This window comes from Ambystoma mexicanum, chromosome 13, assembly GCF_040938575.1.
Source record: "Ambystoma mexicanum isolate Mex_15411 chromosome 13, UKY_AmexF1_1, whole genome shotgun sequence".
Classification (NCBI taxonomy): domain Eukaryota; kingdom Metazoa; phylum Chordata; class Amphibia; order Caudata; family Ambystomatidae; genus Ambystoma; species Ambystoma mexicanum.
The window spans coordinates 369,560,545-369,579,345 of record NC_090938.1 but is presented as its reverse complement, the minus strand read 5'-3'; positions in this window follow the sequence as shown (position 1 = coordinate 369,579,345).

Sequence of the window (18,801 nt, the reverse complement as noted above, 5' to 3'; positions counted from 1 at the left end):
AGGAAAATGCACCTAGGTTTGAAACACAGAGCTATGGGAAATTTCACCCAGATGTAAACTCACAGCAGTGGGAAATGCACCTAGATTTAAGACTCACAGTAGTGGGAAAATGCAACAAGATTTGAAACACACAGTAGCAAGAAAATGCACATGGATTTGAAACTCACAGCAGTGGGAAAATGCACCTAGATTTAAACTCACAGCAGTGGAAAAATGCACCTAGATTTAAACTCACAACAGTGGAAAAATGCACCTAGATTTAAAACTCACAGCAGTGCGAAAATGCACCTAGATTTGAAACACACAGTAGTGGGAAAATGCACCTAGATTTGAAACACACAGTAGTAGGAAAATTAAAAACTCATAGTAGTGGGAAGATGCACCTAGATGTAAACTCACTGCAGTGGCAAAATGCACCTAGATTTCAAACACACAACAATGGGAAAATGTGTCTAGATTTAAACTCACAGTAGTGGGAAAATGCACCTAGATTTAAAACTCACAGCAGTGGGAAAATGCACCTAGATTTGAAACACAGAGTAGTGGGAAAATGTACCTAGATTTGAAACACACAATAGTGGGAAAACGCACCTAGATTTAAAACTCGCAGCAGTGGGAAAATGCACCCTTATTTAAAACTCACAGTAGTGGGAAAATTCCCCTAGGTTTGAAGCACAGAGCTATGGGAAATTTCATCTAGATTTAAACTCACAGCAGTGGGAAATGCACCTAGATTTAAGACTCACATCAGTGGGAAAATGCACCTAGATTTGAAACACACAGCAGTGGGAAATTACACCTAGATTTAAACTCACAGCAGTAGGAAATTGCACCTAGATTTAAAGCTCACAGGAGTGGAAAAATGCACCTACATTTAAATCTCATAGTAGTGGGAAAATCCACCTAGATTTAAAACACACAGCAGTGTGAAAATGCACCCTGATTAAAAACTCTCAGTAGTGGGAAGATGCACCTAGATGTAAACCCACTGCAGTGGCAGAATGCACCTAGATTTCAAACACACAACAATGGGAAAATGCACCTAGATTTAAACTCACAGTAGTGGGAAAATGCACCTAGATTTAAAACTCACAGCAGTGGGAAAATGCACCTAGATTTGAAACACAGAGCAGTGGGAAAATGTACCTAGATTTGAAACACACAATAATGGGAAAATGCACCTAGATTTAAAACTCACAGCAGTGGGAAAATGCACTCTTATTTAAAACTCACAGTAGTGGGAAAATTGCCCTAGATTTAAACTCACAGTAGTGGGAATATGCACCTAGATTTGAAACACACCGTAGTGGGAAAATGCACCGAGATTTGAAACACACAGTAGCAAGAAAATGCACATGGATTTGAAACTCACAGTAGTGGGAAAATGCACCTAGATTTAAACTCACAGCAGTGGAAAAATGCACCTAGATTTAAACTCACAGCAGTGGAAAAATGCACCTAGATTAAAACTCACAGCAGTGGGAAAATGCACCTAGATTTGAACCACACAGTAGTGGGAAAATGCACCTAGATTTGAAACACTGTAGTAGGAAAATGCACCTAGGTTTGAAACACAGAGCTATGGGAAATTTCACCTAGATTTAATCTCACAGAAGTGGGAAATGCACCTAGATTTAAAACTCACAGCAGTTGGAAAATGCACTTAGATTTGAAACACAGAGTAGTGGGAAAATGTACCTAGATTTGAAACACACAATAATGGGAAAATGTACCTAGATTTAAACTCACAGTTGTGGGAACATGCACCTAGATTTGAAACACACAGCAGTGGGAAAATGCACCGATATTTGAAATACAAAGTAGCAAGAAAATGCACATGGATTTGAAACTTACAGTAGTGGGAAAATGCACCTAGATTTAAAACTCACAGCAGTTGGAAAATGCACCTAGATTTGAACCACAAAGTAGTGTGAAAATGCACCTAGATTTGAAACACACAGTCGAAGAAAAATGTACCTGGGTTTGGAACACAAAGCTATGGGAAATTTCACCTAGATTTAAACTCACAGCAGTGGGAAATGCACCTAGATTTAAGACTCACAGCAGTGGGAAAATGCACCTAGATTTGAAACACACAGCAGTGGGAAATTAGACCTAGATTTAAACTCACAGCAATGGGAAATTACACCCAGATTTAAACTCACAGCAGTAGAAACATGCACCTAGATTTAAAGCTCACAGGAGTGTGAAAATGCACCCTGATTAAAAACTCACAGTAGTGAGAAGATGCACCTAGATGTAAACTCACAGTAGTAGGAAAATGCACCTAGATTTAAAACTCACAGCAGTGGGAAAATGCACTTAGATTTGAAAAACAGAGTAGTGGGAAAATGTACCTAGATTTGAAACACACAATAATGGGAAAATGCACCTAGATTTAAAACTCACAGCAGTGGGAAAATGCACCCTTATTTAAAACTCACAGTAGTGGGAAAATTCCCCTAGATTTAAACTCACAGCAGTGGGAATATGCACCTAGATTTGAAACACACCGTAGTGGGAAAATGCACCGAAATTTGAAACACACAGTAGCAAGAAAATGCACATGGATTTGAAACTCACAGTAGTGGGAAAATGCACCTAGATTTAACCTCACAGTAGTAGGAAAATGCACCTAGGTTTGAAACACAGAGCTATGGGAAATTTCACCTACATTTAATCTCACAGCAGTGGGAAATGCACCTAGATTTAAGACTCACAGCAGTGGGAAAATGCACCTAGATTTAAAACTCACAGCAGTTGGAAAATGCACCTAGATTTGAAACACAGAGTAGTGGGAAAATGTACCTAGATTTGAAACAAACAATAATGGGAAAATGTACCTAGATTTAAACTCACAGTCATGGGAACATGCACCTAGATTTGAAACACACAGTAGTGGGAAAATGCACCGAGATTTGAAACACACAGTAGCAAGAAAATGCACATGGATTTGAAACTCACAGTAGTGGGAAAATGCACCTAGATTTAAAACTCACAGCAGTTGGAAAATGCACCTAGATTTGAACCACACAGTCGAAGGAAAATGCACCTGGGTTTGGAACACAAAGCTATGGGAAATTTCACCTAGATTTAAACTCACAGCAGTAGGAAATGCACTTAGATTTGAAACACAGAGTAGTGGGAAAATGTACCTATCTTTGAAACACACAATAATGGGAAAATGCACCTAGATTTAAAACTCACAGCAGTGGGAAAATGCACCCTTATTTAAAACTCACAGTAGTGGGAAAATTCCCCTAGATTTAAACTCACAGCAGTGGCAATATGCACCTAGATCTGAAGCACACTGTAGTGGGAAAATGCACTGAGATTTGACACACACAGTAGCAAGAAAATGCACATGGATTTGAAACTCACAGTAGTGGGAAAATGCACCTAGATTTAAACTCACAGCAGTGGAAAAATGCACCTAGATTAAAACTCACAGCAGTGCGAAAATGCACCTAGATTTGAACCACACAATAGTGGGAAAATGCACCTAGATTTGAAACACTGTAGTAGGAAAATGCACCTAGGTTTGAAACACAGAGCTATGGGAAATTTCACCTAGATTTAAGACTCACAGCAGTGGGAATATGCACCTAGATTTAAAACTCAGCAGTTGGAAAATGCACCTAGATTTGAAACACAGAGTAGTGGGAAAATGTACCTAGATTTGAAACACACAATAATGGGAAAATGTACCTAGATTTAAATTCACAGTCGTGGGAACATGCACCTAGATTTGAAACACACAGTCATGGGAAAATGCACCGAGATTTGAAACACACAGTAGCAAGAAAATGCACATGGATTTGAAATTCACAGTAGTGTGAAAATGCACCTAGATTTGAAACTCACAGCAGTTGGAAAATGCACCTAGATTTGAACCACACAGTCGTAGGAAAATGCACCTGGGTTTGGAACACAAAGCTATGGGAAATTTCACCTAGATTTAAACTCACAGCAGTGTGAAATTACACCTAGATTTAAACTCACAGCAATAGGAAAATTCACCTAGATTTAAAGCTCACAGGAGTGGGAAAATGCACCTACATTTAAATCTCACAGTAGTGGGAAAATCCACCTGGATTTAAAACTCAAAGCAGTGTGAAAATGCACCCTGATTAAAAACTCACAGTAGTGGGAAGATGCACCTAGATGTAAACTTGCTGCAGTGGCAAAATGCACATAGATTTCAAACACACAACAATGGGAAAATGCACCTAGATTTAAACTCACAGTAGTGGGAAAATGCACCTAGATTTAAAACTCAAAGCAGTGGGAAAATGCACTTAGATTTGAAACACAGAGTAGTGGGAAAATGCACCTAGATTTAAAACTCACAGCAGTTGGAAAATGCACCTAGATTTGAAGCACACAGTCGAAGGAAAATGCACCTGGGTTTGGAACACAAAGCTATGGGAAATTTCACCTAGATTTAAACTCACAGCAGTAGGAAATGCACTTAGATTTGAAACACAGAGTAGTGGGAAAATGTACCTATCTTTGAAACACACAATAATGGGAAAATGCACCTAGATTTAAAACTCACAGCAGTGGGAAAATGCACCCTTATTTAAAACTCACAGTAGTGGGAAAATTCCCCTAGATTTAAACTCACAGCAGTGGCAATATGCACCTAGATCTGAAGCACACTGTAGTGGGAAAATGCACCGAGATTTGACACACACAGTAGCAAGAAAATGCACATGGATTTGAAACTCACAGTAGTGGGAAAATGCACCTAGATTTAAACTCACAGCAGTGGAAAAATGCACCTAGATTAAAACTCACAGCAGTGCGAAAATGCACCTAGATTTGAACCACACAATAGTGGGAAAATGCACCTAGATTTGAAACACTGTAGTAGGAAAATGCACCTAGGTTTGAAACACAGAGCTATGGGAAATTTCACCTAGATTTAAGACTCACAGCAGTGGGAATATGCACCTAGATTTAAAACTCAGCAGTTGGAAAATGCACCTAGATTTGAAACACAGAGTAGTGGGAAAATGTACCTAGATTTGAAACACACAATAATGGGAAAATGTACCTAGATTTAAATTCACAGTCGTGGGAACATGCACCTAGATTTGAAACACACAGTCGTGGGAAAATGCACCGAGATTTGAAACACACAGTAGCAAGAAAATGCACATGGATTTGAAATTCACAGTAGTGTGAAAATGCACCTAGATTTGAAACTCACAGCAGTTGGAAAATGCACCTAGATTTGAACCACACAGTCGTAGGAAAATGCACCTGGGTTTGGAACACAAAGCTATGGGAAATTTCACCTAGATTTAAACTCACAGCAGTGGGAAATTACACCTAGATTTAAACTCACAGCAATAGGAAAATTCACCTAGATTTAAAGCTCACAGGAGTGGGAAAATGCACCTACATTTAAATCTCACAGTAGTGGGAAAATCCACCTGGATTTAAAACTCAAAGCAGTGTGAAAATGCACCCTGATTAAAAACTCACAGTAGTGGGAAGATGCACCTAGATGTAAACTTGCTGCAGTGGCAAAATGCACCTAGATTTCAAACACACAACAATGGGAAAATGCACCTAGATTTAAACTCACAGTAGTGGGAAAATGCACCTAGATTTAAAACTCAAAGCAGTGGGAAAATGCACTTAGATTTGAAACACAGAGTAGTGGGAAAATGCACCTAGATTTAAAACTCACAGCAGTGGGAAAATGCACTTAGATTTGAAACACACAATAATGGGAAAATGCACCTAGATTTAAAACTCACAGCAGTGGGAAAATTCCCCTAGATTTAAACTCACAGCAGTGGGAATATGCACCTAGATTTGAAACACACCGTAGTGGGAAAATGCACTGAGATTTGAAACACACAGTAGCAATAAAATGCACATGGATTTGAAACTCACAGTAGTGGGAAAATGCACCTAGATTTAACCTCACAGTAGAAGGAAAATGCACCTAGGTTTGAAACACAGAGCTATGGGAAATTTCACCTACATTTAATCTCACCGCAGTGGGAAATGCACCTAGATTTAAGACTCACAGCAGTGGGAAAATGCACCTAGATTTAAAACTCACAGCAGTTGGAAAATGCACCTAGATTTGAAACACAGAGTAGTGGGAAAATGTACCTAGATTTGAAACACACAATAATGGGAAAATGTACCTAGATTTAAACTGACAGTCATGGGAACATGCACCTAGACTTGAAACACACAGTAGTGGGAAAATGCACCGAGATTTGAAGCACACAGTAGCAAGAAAATGCACATAGATTTGAAACTCACAGTAGTGGGAAAATGCACCTAGATTTAAAACTCACAGCAGTTGGAAAATGCACCTAGATTTGAACCACACAGTCGAAGGAAAATGCACCTGGGTTTGGAACACAAAGCTATGGGAAATTTCACCTAGATTTAAACTCACAGCAGTGGGAAATGCACCTAGATTTAAGACTCACAGCAGTGGGAAAATGCACCTAGATTTGAGACACACAGCAGTGGGAAATTACACCTAGATTTAAACTCACAGGGTGTGAAATTACACCTAGATTTAAACTCACAGCAGTAGGAAAATGCACCTAGATTTAAAGCTCACAGGAGTGGGAAAATGCACCTAACTTTAAATCTCATAGTAGTGGGAAAATCCACCTACATTTAAAACTCACAGCAGTGGGAAAATGCACCTAGATTTGAGCCACACAGTAGTGGGTAAATGCACCTAGATTTGAAACACACAGTAGTAGGAAAATTCACGTAGGTTTGAAACACAGAGCTATGGTAAATTTCACCTAGATTTAAACTCACAGCAGTGGGAAATGCACCTAGATTTAAGACCCACAGCAGTGGGAAAATGCACCTAGATTTGAAACACACAGCAGTGGGAAATTACACCTAGATTTAAACTCATAGCAGTAGGAACATGCACCTAGATTTAAAGCTCACAGGAGTGGGAAAATGCACCTAGATTTAAATCTCAAAGTAGTGGGAAAGTCCACCTAGATTTAAAACTCACAGCAGAGTGAAAATGCACCCTGATTTAAAACTCACATTAGTGAGAAGATGCACCTAGATGTAAACTCACTTGAGTGGCAAAATGCACCTAGATTCAAAACTCAGAGCAGTGGGAAAATGTACCTAGATTTGAAACACACAACAATGGGAAATTGCGCCTAGATTTGAAACACACAGTAGTGGGGAAATGCACCTAGATTTGAACACACAGCAATGGGAAAATGCACCTAGATTTAAACTCACAGTAGTGGGAAAATGCACCCAGATTTAAAACTCACAGCAGTAGGAAAATGCACCTAGATTTAAAGCTCACAGGAGTGGGAAAATGGACCTAGATTTAAATCTCACAGTAGTGGGAAAATCCACCTAGATTTAAAACTTACAGCAGTGTGAAAATGCACCCTGATTTAAAACTCACAGTAGTGGGAAAATGCACCTAGATGTAAACTCACTGCAGTGGCAAAATGCAGCTAGATTCAAACCTCAGAGCAGTGGGAAAATGCACCTAGATTTGAAATGCACAACAATGTGAAATTGCGCCTAGGCTTGAAACACATAGTAGTGGGGAAATGCACCTAGATTTGAACACACAGCAATGGGACAATGCACCTAGATTCAAACTCACAGTAGTGGAAAAATTCACTTAGATTTAAACTCACAGCAGTGGGAATATGCACCTAGATTTGAAACACACTGTAGTGGGGAAATGCACTGATTTTTGAAACACACAGTAGCAAGAAAATGCACATGGATTTGAAACTCACAGTAGTGGGAAAATGCACCTAGATTTAAACTCACAGAAGTGGAAAAATGCACCTAGATTTAAACTCACAGCAGTGGAAAAATGCACCTAGATTTAAAACTCACAGCAGTGGGAAAATGCACATAGATTTGAACCACACAATAGTGGGAAAATGCACCTAGACTTGAAACACACAGTAGTAGGAAAATGCACCTAGGTTTGAAACACAGAGCTATGGGAAATTTCACCCAGATGTAAACTCACAGCAGTGGGAAATGCACCTAGATTTAAGACTCACAGTAGTGGGAAAATGCAACAAGATTTGAAACACACAGTAGCAAGAAAATGCACATGGATTTGAAACTCACAGCAGTGGGAAAATGCACCTAGATTTAAACTCACAGCAGTGGAAAAATGCACCTAGATTTAAACTCACAACAGTGGAAAAATGCACCTAGATTTAAAACTCACAGCAGTGCGAAAATGCACCTAGATTTGAAACACACAGTAGTGGGAAAATGCACCTAGATTTGAAACACACAGTAGTAGGAAAATTAAAAACTCATAGTAGTGGGAAGATGCACCTAGATGTAAACTCACTGCAGTGGCAAAATGCACCTAGATTTCAAACACACAACAATGGGAAAATGTGCCTAGATTTAAACTCACAGTAGTGGGAAAATGCACCTAGATTTAAAACTCACAGCAGTGGGAAAATGCACCTAGATTTGAAACACAGAGTAGTGGGAAAATGTACCTAGATTTGAAACACACAATAGTGGGAAAACGCACCTAGATTTAAAACTCGCAGCAGTGGGAAAATGCACCCTTATTTAAAACTCACAGTAGTGGGAAAATTCCCCTAGGTTTGAAGCACAGAGCTATGGGAAATTTCATCTAGATTTAAACTCACAGCAGTGGGAAATGCACCTAGATTTAAGACTCACATCAGTGGGAAAATGCACCTAGATTTGAAACACACAGCAGTGGGAAATTACACCTAGATTTAAACTCACAGCAGTAGGAAATTGCACCTAGATTTAAAGCTCACAGGAGTGGAAAAATGCACCTACATTTAAATCTCATAGTAGTGGGAAAATCCACCTAGATTTAAAACACACAGCAGTGTGAAAATGCACCCTGATTAAAAACTCTCAGTAGTGGGAAGATGCACCTAGATGTAAACCCACTGCAGTGGCAGAATGCACCTAGATTTCAAACACACAACAATGGGAAAATGCACCTAGATTTAAACTCACAGTAGTGGGAAAATGCACCTAGATTTAAAACTCACAGCAGTGGGAAAATGCACCTAGATTTGAAACACAGAGCAGTGGGAAAATGTACCTAGATTTGAAACACACAATAATGGGAAAATGCACCTAGATTTAAAACTCACAGCAGTGGGAAAATGCACTCTTATTTAAAACTCACAGTAGTGGGAAAATTGCCCTAGATTTAAACTCACAGTAGTGGGAATATGCACCTAGATTTGAAACACACCGTAGTGGGAAAATGCACCGAGATTTGAAACACACAGTAGCAAGAAAATGCACATGGATTTGAAACTCACAGTAGTGGGAAAATGCACCTAGATTTAAACTCACAGCAGTGGAAAAATGCACCTAGATTTAAACTCACAGCAGTGGAAAAATGCACCTAGATTAAAACTCACAGCAGTGGGAAAATGCACCTAGATTTGAACCACACAGTAGTGGGAAAATGCACCTAGATTTGAAACACTGTAGTAGGAAAATGCACCTAGGTTTGAAACACAGAGCTATGGGAAATTTCACCTAGATTTAATCTCACAGAAGTGGGAAATGCACCTAGATTTAAAACTCACAGCAGTTGGAAAATGCACTTAGATTTGAAACACAGAGTAGTGGGAAAATGTACCTAGATTTGAAACACACAATAATGGGAAAATGTACCTAGATTTAAACTCACAGTTGTGGGAACATGCACCTAGATTTGAAACACACAGCAGTGGGAAAATGCACCGATATTTGAAATACAAAGTAGCAAGAAAATGCACATGGATTTGAAACTTACAGTAGTGGGAAAATGCACCTAGATTTAAAACTCACAGCAGTTGGAAAATGCACCTAGATTTGAACCACAAAGTAGTGTGAAAATGCACCTAGATTTGAAACACACAGTCGAAGAAAAATGTACCTGGGTTTGGAACACAAAGCTATGGGAAATTTCACCTAGATTTAAACTCACAGCAGTGGGAAATGCACCTAGATTTAAGACTCACAGCAGTGGGAAAATGCACCTAGATTTGAAACACACAGCAGTGGGAAATTAGACCTAGATTTAAACTCACAGCAATGGGAAATTACACCCAGATTTAAACTCACAGCAGTAGAAACATGCACCTAGATTTAAAGCTCACAGGAGTGTGAAAATGCACCCTGATTAAAAACTCACAGTAGTGAGAAGATGCACCTAGATGTAAACTCACAGTAGTAGGAAAATGCACCTAGATTTAAAACTCACAGCAGTGGGAAAATGCACTTAGATTTGAAAAACAGAGTAGTGGGAAAATGTACCTAGATTTGAAACACACAATAATGGGAAAATGCACCTAGATTTAAAACTCACAGCAGTGGGAAAATGCACCCTTATTTAAAACTCACAGTAGTGGGAAAATTCCCCTAGATTTAAACTCACAGCAGTGGGAATATGCACCTAGATTTGAAACACACCGTAGTGGGAAAATGCACCGAAATTTGAAACACACAGTAGCAAGAAAATGCACATGGATTTGAAACTCACAGTAGTGGGAAAATGCACCTAGATTTAACCTCACAGTAGTAGGAAAATGCACCTAGGTTTGAAACACAGAGCTATGGGAAATTTCACCTACATTTAATCTCACAGCAGTGGGAAATGCACCTAGATTTAAGACTCACAGCAGTGGGAAAATGCACCTAGATTTAAAACTCACAGCAGTTGGAAAATGCACCTAGATTTGAAACACAGAGTAGTGGGAAAATGTACCTAGATTTGAAACAAACAATAATGGGAAAATGTACCTAGATTTAAACTCACAGTCATGGGAACATGCACCTAGATTTGAAACACACAGTAGTGGGAAAATGCACCGAGATTTGAAACACACAGTAGCAAGAAAATGCACATGGATTTGAAACTCACAGTAGTGGGAAAATGCACCTAGATTTAAAACTCACAGCAGTTGGAAAATGCACCTAGATTTGAACCACACAGTCGAAGGAAAATGCACCTGGGTTTGGAACACAAAGCTATGGGAAATTTCACCTAGATTTAAACTCACAGCAGTAGGAAATGCACTTAGATTTGAAACACAGAGTAGTGGGAAAATGTACCTATCTTTGAAACACACAATAATGGGAAAATGCACCTAGATTTAAAACTCACAGCAGTGGGAAAATGCACCCTTATTTAAAACTCACAGTAGTGGGAAAATTCCCCTAGATTTAAACTCACAGCAGTGGCAATATGCACCTAGATCTGAAGCACACTGTAGTGGGAAAATGCACTGAGATTTGACACACACAGTAGCAAGAAAATGCACATGGATTTGAAACTCACAGTAGTGGGAAAATGCACCTAGATTTAAACTCACAGCAGTGGAAAAATGCACCTAGATTAAAACTCACAGCAGTGCGAAAATGCACCTAGATTTGAACCACACAATAGTGGGAAAATGCACCTAGATTTGAAACACTGTAGTAGGAAAATGCACCTAGGTTTGAAACACAGAGCTATGGGAAATTTCACCTAGATTTAAGACTCACAGCAGTGGGAATATGCACCTAGATTTAAAACTCAGCAGTTGGAAAATGCACCTAGATTTGAAACACAGAGTAGTGGGAAAATGTACCTAGATTTGAAACACACAATAATGGGAAAATGTACCTAGATTTAAATTCACAGTCGTGGGAACATGCACCTAGATTTGAAACACACAGTCATGGGAAAATGCACCGAGATTTGAAACACACAGTAGCAAGAAAATGCACATGGATTTGAAATTCACAGTAGTGTGAAAATGCACCTAGATTTGAAACTCACAGCAGTTGGAAAATGCACCTAGATTTGAACCACACAGTCGTAGGAAAATGCACCTGGGTTTGGAACACAAAGCTATGGGAAATTTCACCTAGATTTAAACTCACAGCAGTGTGAAATTACACCTAGATTTAAACTCACAGCAATAGGAAAATTCACCTAGATTTAAAGCTCACAGGAGTGGGAAAATGCACCTACATTTAAATCTCACAGTAGTGGGAAAATCCACCTGGATTTAAAACTCAAAGCAGTGTGAAAATGCACCCTGATTAAAAACTCACAGTAGTGGGAAGATGCACCTAGATGTAAACTTGCTGCAGTGGCAAAATGCACATAGATTTCAAACACACAACAATGGGAAAATGCACCTAGATTTAAACTCACAGTAGTGGGAAAATGCACCTAGATTTAAAACTCAAAGCAGTGGGAAAATGCACTTAGATTTGAAACACAGAGTAGTGGGAAAATGCACCTAGATTTAAAACTCACAGCAGTTGGAAAATGCACCTAGATTTGAAGCACACAGTCGAAGGAAAATGCACCTGGGTTTGGAACACAAAGCTATGGGAAATTTCACCTAGATTTAAACTCACAGCAGTAGGAAATGCACTTAGATTTGAAACACAGAGTAGTGGGAAAATGTACCTATCTTTGAAACACACAATAATGGGAAAATGCACCTAGATTTAAAACTCACAGCAGTGGGAAAATGCACCCTTATTTAAAACTCACAGTAGTGGGAAAATTCCCCTAGATTTAAACTCACAGCAGTGGCAATATGCACCTAGATCTGAAGCACACTGTAGTGGGAAAATGCACCGAGATTTGACACACACAGTAGCAAGAAAATGCACATGGATTTGAAACTCACAGTAGTGGGAAAATGCACCTAGATTTAAACTCACAGCAGTGGAAAAATGCACCTATATTAAAACTCACAGCAGTGCGAAAATGCACCTAGATTTGAACCACACAATAGTGGGAAAATGCACCTAGATTTGAAACACTGTAGTAGGAAAATGCACCTAGGTTTGAAACACAGAGCTATGGGAAATTTCACCTAGATTTAAGACTCACAGCAGTGGGAATATGCACCTAGATTTAAAACTCAGCAGTTGGAAAATGCACCTAGATTTGAAACACAGAGTAGTGGGAAAATGTACCTAGATTTGAAACACACAATAATGGGAAAATGTACCTAGATTTAAATTCACAGTCGTGGGAACATGCACCTAGATTTGAAACACACAGTCGTGGGAAAATGCACCGAGATTTGAAACACACAGTAGCAAGAAAATGCACATGGATTTGAAATTCACAGTAGTGTGAAAATGCACCTAGATTTGAAACTCACAGCAGTTGGAAAATGCACCTAGATTTGAACCACACAGTCGTAGGAAAATGCACCTGGGTTTGGAACACAAAGCTATGGGAAATTTCACCTAGATTTAAACTCACAGCAGTGGGAAATTACACCTAGATTTAAACTCACAGCAATAGGAAAATTCACCTAGATTTAAAGCTCACAGGAGTGGGAAAATGCACCTACATTTAAATCTCACAGTAGTGGGAAAATCCACCTGGATTTAAAACTCAAAGCAGTGTGAAAATGCACCCTGATTAAAAACTCACAGTAGTGGGAAGATGCACCTAGATGTAAACTTGCTGCAGTGGCAAAATGCACCTAGATTTCAAACACACAACAATGGGAAAATGCACCTAGATTTAAACTCACAGTAGTGGGAAAATGCACCTAGATTTAAAACTCAAAGCAGTGGGAAAATGCACTTAGATTTGAAACACAGAGTAGTGGGAAAATGCACCTAGATTTAAAACTCACAGCAGTGGGAAAATGCACTTAGATTTGAAACACACAATAATGGGAAAATGCACCTAGATTTAAAACTCACAGCAGTGGGAAAATTCCCCTAGATTTAAACTCACAGCAGTGGGAATATGCACCTAGATTTGAAACACACCGTAGTGGGAAAATGCACTGAGATTTGAAACACACAGTAGCAATAAAATGCACATGGATTTGAAACTCACAGTAGTGGGAAAATGCACCTAGATTTAACCTCACAGTAGAAGGAAAATGCACCTAGGTTTGAAACACAGAGCTATGGGAAATTTCACCTACATTTAATCTCACCGCAGTGGGAAATGCACCTAGATTTAAGACTCACAGCAGTGGGAAAATGCACCTAGATTTAAAACTCACAGCAGTTGGAAAATGCACCTAGATTTGAAACACAGAGTAGTGGGAAAATGTACCTAGATTTGAAACACACAATAATGGGAAAATGTACCTAGATTTAAACTGACAGTCATGGGAACATGCACCTAGACTTGAAACACACAGTAGTGGGAAAATGCACCGAGATTTGAAGCACACAGTAGCAAGAAAATGCACATAGATTTGAAACTCACAGTAGTGGGAAAATGCACCTAGATTTAAAACTCACAGCAGTTGGAAAATGCACCTAGATTTGAACCACACAGTCGAAGGAAAATGCACCTGGGTTTGGAACACAAAGCTATGGGAAATTTCACCTAGATTTAAACTCACAGCAGTGGGAAATGCACCTAGATTTAAGACTCACAGCAGTGGGAAAATGCACCTAGATTTAAGACTCACAGCAGTGGGAAAATGCACCTAGATTTGAGACACACAGCAGTGGGAAATTACACCTAGATTTAAACTCACAGGGTGTGAAATTACACCTAGATTTAAACTCACAGCAGTAGGAAAATGCACCTAGATTTAAAGCTCACAGGAGTGGGAAAATGCACCTAACTTTAAATCTCATAGTAGTGGGAAAATCCACCTACATTTAAAACTCACAGCAGTGGGAAAATGCACCTAGATTTGAGCCACACAGTAGTGGGTAAATGCACCTAGATTTGAAACACACAGTAGTAGGAAAATTCACGTAGGTTTGAAACACAGAGCTATGGTAAATTTCACCTAGATTTAAACTCACAGCAGTGGGAAATGCACCTAGATTTAAGACCCACAGCAGTGGGAAAATGCACCTAGATTTGAAACACACAGCAGTGGGAAATTACACCTAGATTTAAACTCATAGCAGTAGGAACATGCACCTAGATTTAAAGCTCACAGGAGTGGGAAAATGCACCTAGATTTAAATCTCAAAGTAGTGGGAAAGTCCACCTAGATTTAAAACTCACAGCAGAGTGAAAATGCACCCTGATTTAAAACTCACATTAGTGAGAAGATGCACCTAGATGTAAACTCACTTGAGTGGCAAAATGCACCTAGATTCAAAACTCAGAGCAGTGGGAAAATGTACCTAGATTTGAAACACACAACAATGGGAAATTGCGCCTAGATTTGAAACACACAGCAGTGGGGAAATGCACCTAGATTTGAACACACAGCAATGGGAAAATGCACCTAGATTTAAACTCACAGTAGTGGGAAAATGCACCCAGATTTAAAACTCACAGCAGTAGGAAAATGCACCTAGATTTAAAGCTCACAGGAGTGGGAAAATGGACCTAGATTTAAATCTCACAGTAGTGGGAAAATCCACCTAGATTTAAAACTTACAGCAGTGTGAAAATGCACCCTGATTTAAAACTCACAGTAGTGGGAAAATGCACCTAGATGTAAACTCACTGCAGTGGCAAAATGCAGCTAGATTCAAACCTCAGAGCAGTGGGAAAATGCACCTAGATTTGAAATGCACAACAATGTGAAATTGCGCCTAGGCTTGAAACACATAGTAGTGGGGAAATGCACCTAGATTTGAACACACAGCAATGGGACAATGCACCTAGATTCAAACTCACAGTAGTGGAAAAATTCACTTAGATTTAAACTCACAGCAGTGGGAATATGCACCTAGATTTGAAACACACTGTAGTGGGGAAATGCACTGATTTTTGAAACACACAGTAGCAAGAAAATGCACATGGATTTGAAACTCACAGTAGTGGGAAAATGCACCTAGATTTAAACTCACAGAAGTGGAAAAATGCACCTAGATTTAAACTCACAGCAGTGGAAAAATGCACCTAGATTTAAAACTCACAGCAGTGGGAAAATGCACATAGATTTGAACCACACAATAGTGGGAAAATGCACCTAGACTTGAAACACACAGTAGTAGGAAAATGCACCTAGGTTTGAAACACAGAGCTATGGGAAATTTCACCCAGATGTAAACTCACAGCAGTGGGAAATGCACCTAGATTTAAGACTCACAGTAGTGGGAAAATGCAACAAGATTTGAAACACACAGTAGCAAGAAAATGCACATGGATTTGAAACTCACAGCAGTGGGAAAATGCACCTAGATTTAAACTCACAGCAGTGGAAAAATGCACCTAGATTTAAACTCACAACAGTGGAAAAATGCACCTAGATTTAAAACTCACAGCAGTGCGAAAATGCACCTAGATTTGAAACACACAGTAGTGGGAAAATGCACCTAGATTTGAAACACACAGTAGTAGGAAAATTAAAAACTCATAGTAGTGGGAAGATGCACCTAGATGTAAACTCACTGCAGTGGCAAAATGCACCTAGATTTCAAACACACAACAATGGGAAAATGTGCCTAGATTTAAACTCACAGTAGTGGGAAAATGCACCTAGATTTAAAACTCACAGCAGTGGGAAAATGCACCTAGATTTGAAACACAGAGTAGTGGGAAAATGTACCTAGATTTGAAACACACAATAGTGGGAAAACGCACCTAGATTTAAAACTCGCAGCAGTGGGAAAATGCACCCTTATTTAAAACTCACAGTAGTGGGAAAATTCCCCTAGGTTTGAAGCACAGAGCTATGGGAAATTTCATCTAGATTTAAACTCACAGCAGTGGGAAATGCACCTAGATTTAAGACTCACATCAGTGGGAAAATGCACCTAGATTTGAAACACACAGCAGTGGGAAATTACACCTAGATTTAAACTCACAGCAGTAGGAAATTGCACCTAGATTTAAAGCTCACAGGAGTGGAAAAATGCACCTACATTTAAATCTCATAGTAGTGGGAAAATCCACCTAGATTTAAAACACACAGCAGTGTGAAAATGCACCCTGATTAAAAACTCTCAGTAGTGGGAAGATGCACCTAGATGTAAACCCACTGCAGTGGCAGAATGCACCTAGATTTCAAACACACAACAATGGGAAAATGCACCTAGATTTAAACTCACAGTAGTGGGAAAATGCACCTAGATTTAAAACTCACAGCAGTGGGAAAATGCACCTAGATTTGAAACACAGAGCAGTGGGAAAATGTACCTAGATTTGAAACACACAATAATGGGAAAATGCACCTAGATTTAAAACTCACAGCAGTGGGAAAATGCACTCTTATTTAAAACTCACAGTAGTGGGAAAATTGCCCTAGATTTAAACTCACAGTAGTGGGAATATGCACCTAGATTTGAAACACACCGTAGTGGGAAAATGCACCGAGATTTGAAACACACAGTAGCAAGAAAATGCACATGGATTTGAAACTCACAGTAGTGGGAAAATGCACCTAGATTTAAACTCACAGCAGTGGAAAAATGCACCTAGATTTAAACTCACAGCAGTGGAAAAATGCACCTAGATTAAAACTCACAGCAGTGGGAAAATGCACCTAGATTTGAACCACACAGTAGTGGGAAAATGCACCTAGATTTGAAACACTGTAGTAGGAAAATGCACCTAGGTTTGAAACACAGAGCTATGGGAAATTTCACCTAGATTTAATCTCACAGAAGTGGGAAATGCACCTAGATTTAAAACTCACAGCAGTTGGAAAATGCACTTAGATTTGAAACACAGAGTAGTGGGAAAATGTACCTAGATTTAAACTCACAGTTGTGGGAACATGCACCTAGATTTGAAACACACAGCAGTGGGAAAATGCACCGATATTTGAAATACAAAGTAGCAAGAAAATGCACATGGATTTGAAACTTACAGTAGTGGGAAAATGCACCTAGATTTAAAACTCACAGCAGTTGGAAAATGCACCTAGATTTGAACCACAAAGTAGTGTGAAAATGCACCTAGATTTGAAACACACAGTCGAAGAAAAATGTACCTGGGTTTGGAACACAAAGCTATGGGAAATTTCACCTAGATTTAAACTCACAGCAGTGGGAAATGCACCTAGATTTAAGACTCACAGCAGTGGGAAAATGCACCTAGATTTGAAACACACAGCAGTGGGAAATTAGACCTAGATTTAAACTCACAGCAATGGGAAATTACACCCAGATTTAAACTCACAGCAGTAGAAACATGCACCTAGATTTAAAGCTCACAGGAGTGTGAAAATGCACCCTGATTAAAAACTCACAGTAGTGAGAAGATGCACCTAGATGTAAACTCACAGTAGTAGGAAAATGCACCTAGATTTAAAACTCACAGCAGTGGGAAAATGCACTTAGATTTGAAAAACAGAGTAGTGGGAAAATGTACCTAGATTTGAAACACACAATAATGGGAAAATGCACCTAGATTTAAAACTCACAGCAGTGGGAAAATGCACCCTTATTTAAAACTCACAGTAGTGGGAAAATTCCCCTAGATTTAAACTCACAGCAGTGGGAATATGCACCTAGATTTGAAACACACCGTAGTGGGAAAATGCACCGAAATTTGAAACACACAGTAGCAAGAAAATGCACATGGATTTGAAACTCACAGTAGTGGGAAAATGCACCTAGATTTAACCTCACAGTAGTAGGAAAATGCACCTAGGTTTGAAACACAGAGCTATGGGAAATTTCACCTACATTTAATCTCACAGCAGTGGGAAATGCACCTAGATTTAAGACTCACAGCAGTGGGAAAATGCACCTAGATTTAAAACTCACAGCAGTTGGAAAATGCACCTAGATTTGAAACACAGAGTAGTGGGAAAATGTACCTAGATTTGAAACAAACAATAATGGGAAAATGTACCTAGATTTAAACTCACAGTCATGGGAACATGCACCTAG